We start from the raw sequence: 10,934 nt of genomic DNA, 5'->3' as shown, positions 1-10,934 counted from the left end.
CGAACCTGGCGCCTCGCCTCAGGAAAAGACAAACGCTCCCGGTGCTTCAGGTTAAGGACGGCCGCCTCAAGCTTGTAATGGACACAGGCACGGGAGAACGTAGGATGGGCCTCACCGCAGTTGAGGCAGCGAGCTTGGGGAGAAGTGCACTCCGACTTAGAGTGACCTTCACTCCCACACAAAGGACAGAGAGAGACAGTCCCAGAGCAGCGGAGGGCACCATGCCCAAACCTCCAGCACTTATTACAAAGTCGAGGAGAAGGAATATACTCCTGGACAGAGCACCTAGCACCAGCAAGAATGACAGAGGATGGAAGGGTCCTACCATCAAAGGTGATCTTCACAACGCGAAGGGGTTGACGGCGACGACCACGAGGGGGACGAGTAAACGAGTCAACCTGGAGGACAGAATGGCCTTGGGCATCAAGGATATGCCGAATATCATCGTGGCAATCCTGCAGATTCCGAACACCGGTTGCAACATGGGGTGGGAGGAGAATAGTGCCAACACTGGAATTCATCTGAACGTTCTTGGAGACCCGAACAGGGATCTCGCCAAGGCAAGATAAGGCAGCCAAGCGGGAAGCCGCATCCTGAGAAGGAGCAGCAACGACACGTGTACCGAGACGAGTGGGGTTGAAAGTAACACACGCATCCACGGAATCTACAAGATGCCGATGGAGGGAGAAATCGTCAGGAGGCGCAGAATCAAGAGGGAGGAGATCAAAGTATTTGGCCCATGAAGCAGGACCAAACAAGGCCTGATACGCATCAGCACGGGAAGGAATCGAGCGAGTGCGGTTGGGGCGCGAACGGCGTTGAGAACCCCTAGAGAGAGAGGGGTCAAAAGGCGCAGTAGTCACAACGAAAGACTTAGCCACACCAGGGGACGAAGTGGTCACCACCGGGGGCTGGAGGCTCGACCCAACCTCAGAGGAGGGAGGGGAGCTGGGGGAAGAAGTCAGGACGGTCAAAGGAGGAGCAAGGTCGGGGCCCAACGTAGCGGGAGCTACAGAGCCTGGTCTTCCAATACAGGCCGACTCGGGGGCTTGGTCGCCCACCCCACGAGCCTGAGAGGGTACAACGGAAACATTCAACGACATAGAGACGAAAAGTGACAAATTCATCCACGAATGCGCCCCCATACCCACCATGGAGCCACAATTAGAGGCAGGACACCCAACAGGAAGCTATCGCTGATCATGCCGGGGCCCCCTAGGGGTGCGTCGTGAGTATACGCCCCACAAACGCCACCTTAAGAACCGTCAGTCCGTCGAGATCGGGTTCAGCGACGAAAGGGGGATTGACAATAAAAGGTTCCCCTCGCTCGAGACGTCGGGTACTACAGTTCTACGGGTGCAAGAGTATGCCTCCTCAAGCACCCGGGCGTCAAAATAGAAGAAGTCCAAAGAAAGAATCCAAAACAAGCAAAAGGTCGGCAGGAAACGACAAGCAGATAGGAGAAGAGGGGGGAGAAAAACGAAACATAAGGAAAAGGAAAAGCGATCCGGCACAATTGGAGAAGACAGCAGCAGGAGTGCAAGGCCAGAAAAGGACAGGACTGCCCAACGGAGCATCACACTCCGGCAGCCGTCCACCAAGCCCCCTCACGTCGCCAACGGGCCGGAAGGGGAGGGGGGTAGAACGACAAGCTCGCTTCATGCAGGTCGGCGTTCAATCCCCGTTCTGTACAAGTGTTTAGGCATTATCCCTTCTTCCCCAACCCTGTTCCATCCCAAATCCTTATCCCGACCCCTTCCGAGCGCTATATAGTCATAATGGCTTGGCGCTTTCCTCTGATAGTTCCCTTCCCTTCCCTAGGTTGTGGTGTTTTTATAGTGTAACTAGTCAGTGTCACAAGTTTTATTGTCTTTGTATTAACGTAATTTTTCATATGTTATTCAGCTACTGTGTATCAGTCAAGAGGTGTAAGTCAGTTTTTTTTAATTCAGATGTTATTTGTTTATCCTTATTTTAGAGTAAATTTGTTATATAATTTTTTGTTTGAGTATTATTTTCACTCTTGCCCAATTCTCACACTGCTAAGGCCAATGCAAATGTTTTTTTCCTTTATTTTAGTGTGCGTGTGACATTGCCACTGTCCAGTACAACTGCAGTACCGTATTACATCACATTAATGGGGGGGGGGGGGGGTGTCAGTGGGAGCTTTTGCTTTAATGTTGGTGTTAATTGGTATACTTGGCTATTACATATTATGACATTTTCAATTAAACATTTAAGAAATTCCATATTTGTGACTACAAATGATTGTACTACAGATACATAGCAAGATGAAGGAAAGATAGAGGGAAAGAAAGCTACATGAATAGGAAGCTAGATGGATAGAAAACTAGTTGGACAGATAGATTGATGGATAGATGGACAGATAGATTGATGGATAGATGGACAGATAGATTGATGGATAGATGGACAGATAGATTGATGGATAGATGGAAAAATAGATTGATGGATAGATGGACAGATAGATTGATGGATAGATGGGCAGATAGATTGATGGATAGATGGCTGTACATATGGATGTATTGATGGATAGAATGCTAGATGAACAGATTGATTGATGGATAGATGGCTGCAAAGTTGGATGAATAGAAAGCAAGAATGATCGGTAGCTGGAAAGATATATTGACAAATGAACTGAGAGATGGACAGATGAAAGGATAGATAGATGGATGGAAGTAAATTTAGATGGATACATGGACAGAGAGCAACGACGGGTATTCCCCCTAGTCTAGCTATAGGTAGATTATGGATAGAATGATGGATAGATTGATAGAAGATTAGAAGGACAGGTGGATAAATGAATATTTAGGTGGGTGGATAGACGGATAAACAGATAGGTTGATAAAGATATAAATATATGGAGGGTTAGATAGGTAGATGGATGGACAGATGAATATATAAATTTTTAAATCAAAGTATTATTTGATGATTGGATAGATAAATGGATAAATAGACAGACAACTAAATGGACAGAGAGGTGGGTAGATAGATGTATGGATAAGTAGATACATAGATGATTGGCATGATTGATTGATGAATACACAGATGGATAGATAGCTGAATAGACAGGTAAATAGAGAGACAGATGGATGGATAGGTGGATACACAGATGATTGGCTTGATAGATTGAGGAATACATGGATAAATAGATAGCTGAATTGACAGGTAAACAGAGGGATAGATGGATGGATAGATAGATGGACAGATGAGAGACAAACAGACAGACCCTGTCAACGACGGGTATCCCCCTGGTCTAAGCTATAGGAATAAATGTCTGTCTGTCTGTTCAGAGTTGGAGGTCAAGCGGTTTGGTCCAGCCTCACCCAAATTGGCAGAGAGAATGCCAATTCCCAATTGAATGGGATGAACATAGGATGGTTGTGAGGTCGCCAGAATTCAAAAGGGAACAGCGTGCCAGTGTAACATTCAAACATCCATGACAATTTTTGACGCTGCCCGCCAGCTCCACAGCTAAATATTTTAAGAACAAACTTAAAAAAAAATGCTTCATATAGTAATATACACCATTATATTCACTGATATTGGGAAAATAAAAAGAAATTTTCTGTTGTAAATAATTTGTCCATATCATAAGAACATAAGAATGAAGGTAACTGCAGAAGGCCTATTAGGCTCATATAAGGCAGATCCTATTTATATCCACCCAATCTCATTCATATATATCTCTAACCTACCATTCGTAGGTAAAACATATATATAATATATATATATATATATATATATATATATATATATATATATATATATATATATATATATATATATATATATATATATATATATATATATATATATATATTAGTATATTTTGGTAGCAGTCTTTCCTGTAGACATATATTATTAAATATGACCGAAAAAGTAAGATTAATAATTCTAACACGAATTTTCTCAATCTTTCGTACATTACGCTTCACTGTTGGAGGTAAATCAAAAATCAATTCTCCAAAATTCATTTTTATTTCTAGTCTGACGCGACACGGGCGCGTTTCGTAAAACTTATTACATTTTCAAAGACTTTAGTTTACAAATACACAACTGATTAGAACTTACGTATCTCCGATTTTATATCTACATTTGCGTGAGGTGGGAGGGGTGATGTGGCATTAACACAAGACAGAACAAGAGGGGATATTAATAGGGTATTAAAAGTATCAACACAAACAATGGGTATTGAATAGAAGTGTTTGTAGAAAGCCTATTGGTCCATATTTCTTGATGCTTCTATATTGGAGCGGAGTCTTGAGGTGGGTAGAATATAGTTGTGCAATAATTGGCTGTTGATTGCTGGTGTTGACTTCTTGATGTGTAGTGCCTCGCAAATGTCAAGCCGCCTGCTATCGCTGTATCTATCGATGATTTCTGTGTTGTTTACTAGGATTTCTCTGGCGATGGTTTGGTTGTGGGAAGAGATTATATGTTCCTTAATGGAGCCCTGTTGCTTATGCATCGTTAAACGCCTAGCAAGAGATGTTGTTGTCTTGCCTATATACTGGGTTTTTTGGAGCTTACAGTCCCCAAGTGGGCATTTGAAGGCATAGACGACGTTAGTCTCTTTTAAAGCGTTCTGTTTTGTGTCTGGAGAGTTTCTCATGAGAAGGCTGGCCGTTTTTCTGGTTTTATAGTAAATCGTCAGTTGTATCCTCTGATTTTGTCTGTAGGGATAACGTTTCTATTAACAATATCTTTCAGGACCCTTTCCTCCGTTTTATGAGCTGTGGAAAAGAAGTTCCTGTAAAATAGTCTAATAGGGGGTATAGGTGTTGTGTTAGTTGTCTCTTCAGAGGTTGCATGGCTTTTCACTTTCCTTCTTATGATGTCTTCGATGAAACCATTGGAGAAGCCGTTATTGACTAGGACCTGCCTTACCCTACAGAGTTCTTCGTCGACTTGCTTCCATTCTGAGCTGTGGCTGAGAGCACGGTCGACATATGCGTTAACAACACTCCTCTTGTACCTGTCAGGGCAGTCGCTGTTGGCATTTAGGCACATTCCTATGTTTGTTTCCTTAGTGTAGACTGCAGTGTGGAAACCTCCGCCCTTTTCCATGACTGTTACATCTAGAAAGGGCAGCTTCCCATCCTTTTCCATCTCGTAAGTGAAACGCAGCACGGAACTCTGCTCAAATGCCTCCTTCAGCTCCTGCAGATGTCTGACATCAGGTACCTGTGTAAAAATGTCGTCAATATACCTGCAGTATATGGCCGGTTTCAAGTTCAAGTATATGGCAGGTTTCAAGTGAACTTGAAACCGGCCATATACTGCAGGTATATTGACGACATTTTTACAAAGGTACCTGATGTCAGACATCTGCAGGAGCTGAAGGAGGCATTTGAGCAGAGTTCCGTGCTGCGTTTCACTTACGAGATGGAAAAGGATGGGAAGCTGCCCTTTCTAGATGTAACAGTCATGGAAAAGGGCGGAGGTTTCCACACTGCAGTCTACACTAAGGAAACAAACATAGGAATGTGCCTAAATGCCAACAGCGACTGCCCTGACAGGTACAAGAGGAGTGTTGTTAACGCATATGTCGACCGTGCTCTCAGCCACAGCTCAGAATGGAAGCAAGTCGACGAAGAACTCTGTAGGGTCAGGCAGGTCCTAGTCAATAACGGCTTCTCCAATGGTTTCATCGAAGACATCATAAGAAGGAAAGTGAAAAGCCATGCAACCTCTGAAGAGACAACTAACACAACACCTATACCCCCTATTAGACTATTTTACAGGAACTTCTTTTCCACAGCTCATAAAACGGAGGAAAGGGTCCTGAAAGATATTGTTAATAGAAACGTTATCCCTACAGACAAAAATCAGAGGATACAACTGACGATTTACTATAAAACCAGAAAAACGGCCAGCCTTCTCATGAGAAACTCTCCAGACACAAAACAGAACGCTTTAAAAGAGACTAACGTCGTCTATGCCTTCAAATGCCCACTTGGGGACTGTAAGCTCCAAAAAAACCAGTATATAGGCAAGACAACAACATCTCTTTCTAGGCGTTTAACGATGCATAAGCAACAGGGCTCCATTAAGGAACATATAATCTCTTCCCACAACCAAACCATCGCCAGAGAAATCCTAGTAAACAACACAGAAATCATCGATAGATACAGCGATAGCAGGCGGCTTGACGTTTGCGAGGCACTACACATCAAGAAGTCAACACCAGCAATCAACAGCCAATTATTGCACAACTATATTCTACCCACCTCAAGACTCCGCTCCAATATAGAAGCATCAAGAAATATGGACCAATAGGCTTTCTACAAACACTTCTATTCAATACCCATTGTTTGTGTTGATACTTTTAATACCCTATTAATATCCCCTCTTGTTCTGTCTTGTGTTAATGCCACATCACCCCTCCCACCTCACTCAAATGTAGATATAAAATCGGAGATACGTAAGTTCTAATCAGTTGTGTATTTGTGAACTAAAGTCTTTGAAAATGTAATAAGTTTTACGAAACGCGCCCGTGTCGCGTCAGACTAGAAATAAAAATGAATTTTGGAGAATTGATTTTTGATTTACCTCCAACAGTGAAGCGTAATGTACGAAAGATTGAGAAAATTCGTGTTAGAATTATTAATCTTACTTTTTCGGTCATATTTAATAATATAAATATATATATATATATATGCGAACAAGCCTGAATTGTCCCGAGGACATATGCAACTGAAAACTCACACCCCAGAAGTGACTCGAACCCATACTCCCAGAAGCAACGCAACTGGTATGTACAAGACGCCTTAATCCACTTGACCATCACGACCGGACATAATGAGGTGATAGCCGAGGCTATATGAACCACCCCACCGCCGGCACTCGGATAGTTATCTTGGGCATAGCATTTTACCAAATCACCTCATTCTTTGGGGCACACGTGAGGAACACAAATGCGAACAAGCCTGAATGGTCCCCAGGACATATGCAACTGAAAACTCACACCCCAGAAGTGACTCGAACCCATACTCCCAGAAGCAATGCAACTGGTATGTACAAGACTCCTTAATCCACTTGACCATCACGACCGGACATAATGAGGTGATAGCCGAGGCTATATGAACCACCCCACCGCCGGCACTCGGATAGTTATCTTGGGCATAGCATTTTACCAAATCACCTCATTCTTTGGGGCACACGTGAAGAACACAAATGCGAACAAGCCTGAATCGTCCCCAGGACATATGCAACTGAAAACTCACACCCCAGAAGTGACTCGAACCCATACTCCCAGAAGCAACGCAACTTGTATGTACAAGACGCCTTAATCCACTTGACTATTCAGGCTTGTTCGCATTTGTGTTCCTCACGTGTGCCCCAAAGAATGAGGTGATTTGGTAAAATGCTATGCCCAAGATAACTATCCGAGTGCCGGCGGTGGGGTGGTTCATATAGCCTCGGCTATCACCTCATTATGTCCGGTCGTGATGGTCAAGTGGATTAAGGCGTCTTGTACATACCAGTTGCGTTGCTTCTGGGAGTATGGGTTCGAGTCACTTCTGGGGTGTGAGTTTTCAGTTGCATATGTCCTGGGGACCATTCAGGCTTGTTCGCATTTGTGTTCCTCACGTGTGCCCCAAAGAATGAGGTGATTTGGTAAAATGCTATGCCCAAGATAACTATCCGAGTGCCGGCGGTGGGGTGGTTCATATAGCCTCGGCTATCACCTCATTATGTCCGGTCGTGATGGTCAAGTGGATTAAGGCGTCTTGTACATACCAGTTGCGTTGCTTCTGGGAGTATGGGTTCGAGTCACTTCTGGGGTGTGAGTTTTCAGATATATATATATATATATATATATATATATATATATATATATATATATATATATATATATATATATAGACATATGTCGTACCTAGTAGCCAGAACGCACTTCTCAGCCTACTATGCAAGGCCCGATTTGCCTAATAAGCCAAGTTTTCATGAATTAATTGTTTTTCGACTACCTAACCTACCTAACCTAACCTAACCTAACGTTTTCGGCTACCTAACCTAACCTAACCTATAAAGATAGGTTAGGTTAGGTTAGGTAGGGTTGGCTAGGTTCGGTCATATATCTACGTTAATTTTAACTCCAATAAAAAAAAAATTACCTCATACATAATGAAATGGGTGGCTTTATCATTTCATAAGAAAAAAATTAGAGAAAATATATTAATTCAGGAAAACTTGGCTTATTAGGCAAATCGGGCCTTGCATAGTAGGCTGAGAAGTGCGTTCTGGCTACTAGGTACGACATATATATATATATATATATATATATATATATATATATATATATATATATATATATATATATATATATATATATATATATATATATATATATATATATATATGTCGTACCTAGTAGCCAGAACTCACTTATCAGCCTACTATGCAAGGCCCGATTTGACTAATAAGCCAAGTTTTCATGAATTAATTGTTTTTCGACTACCTAACCTACCTAACCTAACCTAACCTAACTTTTTCGGCTACCTAACCTAACCTAACCTATAAAGATAGGTTAGGTTAGGTTAGGTAGGGTTGGTTAGGTTTGGTCATATATCTACGTTAATTTAAACTCCAATAAAAAAAAATTGACCTCATACATAATGAAATGAGTAGATTTATCATTTCATAAGAACAAAATTAGAGAAAATATATTAATTCAGGAAAACTTGGCTTATTAGGCAAATCGGGCCTTGCATAGTAGGCTGACAAGTGCGTTCTGGCTATTAGGTACGATATATATATATATATATATATATATATATATATATATATATATATATATATATATATATATATATGTCGTACCTAGTAGCCAGAACGCACTTCTCAGCCTACTATGCAGGGCCCGATTTGCCTAATAAGCCAAGTTTTCCTGAATTAATATATTTTCTCTATTTTTTTTTCTTATGAAATGATATAGCTACTCATTTCATTATGTATGAGGTCAATTTTTTTTATTGGGGTTAAAATTAACGTAGATATATGACCGAACCTAATCAACGCTACCTAACCTAACCTAACCTATCTTTATAGGTTAGGTTAGGTTAGGTAGCTGAAAAAGGTAAGTTAGGTTAGGTTAGGTAGGTTAGGTATTCGAAAAACAATTAATTCATGAAAACTTGGCTTATTAGGCAAATCGGGCCTTGCATAGTAGGCTGAGAAGTGAGTTTTGGCTACTAGGTACGACATATATATATATGTCGTACCTAGTAGCCAGAACGCGCTTCTCAGCCTACTATGCAAGGCCCGATTTGCCTAATAAGCCAAGTTTTCCTGAATTATTATATTTTCTCAATTTTTTTTCTTATGAAATGATAAAGCTACCCATTTCATTATGTAAGAGGTAATTTTTTTTTTATTGGAGTTAAAATTAACGTAGATATATGACCGAACCTAACCAACCCTACCTAACCTAACCTAACCTATCTTTATAGGTTAGGTTAGGTTAGGTAGCTGAAAAAGTTAGGTTAGGTTAGGTTGGGTAGGTTAGGTAGTCGAAAAACAATTAATTCATGAAAACTTGGCTTATTAGGCAAATTGGGCCTTGCATAGTAGGCTGAGAAGTGAGTTCTGGCTACTAGGTACGACATATATATATATATATATATATATATATATATATATATATATATATATATATATATATATATATATATATATATATATATATATATATATATATATGGAGGTTAGACATATCAGCATGACGCAGACAATTCTTCAACAGCATCAAAACAATCTCAAGCCACAGTGCGTTATCAGAGCAGAAGGTTACTATTCTATTTTCAGTATTATCACCACCGAGCTCTTCTCACTGGCGACCACAGACACATTAGAGTAATATTTTTTATAAAAGAGAGAGAGACTGAGACACACAGAGACAAAGACTAACACAGAAACAGAGACACACCGTGAGAGGCTAAGAAAGAGATAGACAAAGTGAGAGGCTAAGTCAGAGAAAGAGACAGTAGGTAAATTGATGGATGGACAGATGGAAAGATAGATGCATAGATTGATGGATAAATGTTTGTATAGATAGTTGAAGGGATATAAAGATGGACAAAGGAGAGCCAGACAGACAGGCCCGGCAATGTTAAGTGCCTCCCTTTGTAGAATAGATATATAGAAATGTCTGTCAAAATGACTGTTCGATGTTGAAGGGTAGATGCATGGGGGCTAGAAGTACGCACATTTCCTCATTAATTTCTGTTGCATTCATGCTCTACATTGGCAGCTTGTGATTGACATGTATCTCTCTCTGTGTCTCGCTCTCTCTGACTCTCAGTCTTTATCTCTCAGTCTATATAACTCTCCTAAAAAGTCGACTTTTTCATAATATCGTCGTTAAAATGGCTATCCCATGAACACTATTTTTTTTTAATATTGTAACTAAAAGGACTGTGCCTGAACGACGACTTTTTCACAATTTCTTCGGTGAAAGGATTATGCTAGGACCAAGACTTTTCCAAAACATAGTCTTTAAATATCGCCGGTCGTGAGCGACGACCTTATAAAAAACAAGATATCATCGTAAAAATGACTTCTCCTGGACAACGACATTGCCACAACTAAAATAGCTTCGTCCTCTAGTATATAAATATTCTAATTTTCTGGATGGTTAGAGTTAAAATTGAGTTATTAGTGTGAGTGAGTTAGAGATAATTGTTAATAATGAGCTTATCAGTGGAAAAAATAGCTTAATTGGAATGGGTTGGAAGTGGCACTTGGTGCAGTTGCAGGGCGCCCAAACTGCTGATGTGATAAGGCATGTGAGATTGGGGATGAAGAAGACAGAGTCGGGGTGATAAAGAGGCGTGTTGTGTGATTGGGGAAGAAAGAGAGGAGTGGAGAATAAGGTGGTGATCTTCAAAAAGAATGAAGAAGCTGATGTG

The sequence above is a fragment of the Procambarus clarkii genome, chromosome 16 (assembly GCF_040958095.1).
Source record: "Procambarus clarkii isolate CNS0578487 chromosome 16, FALCON_Pclarkii_2.0, whole genome shotgun sequence".
NCBI classification, from domain to species: Eukaryota; Metazoa; Arthropoda; class Malacostraca; order Decapoda; family Cambaridae; genus Procambarus; species Procambarus clarkii.
The sequence above is the reverse complement of the archived record's forward strand: the minus strand, read 5'-3'. Positions refer to the sequence as shown.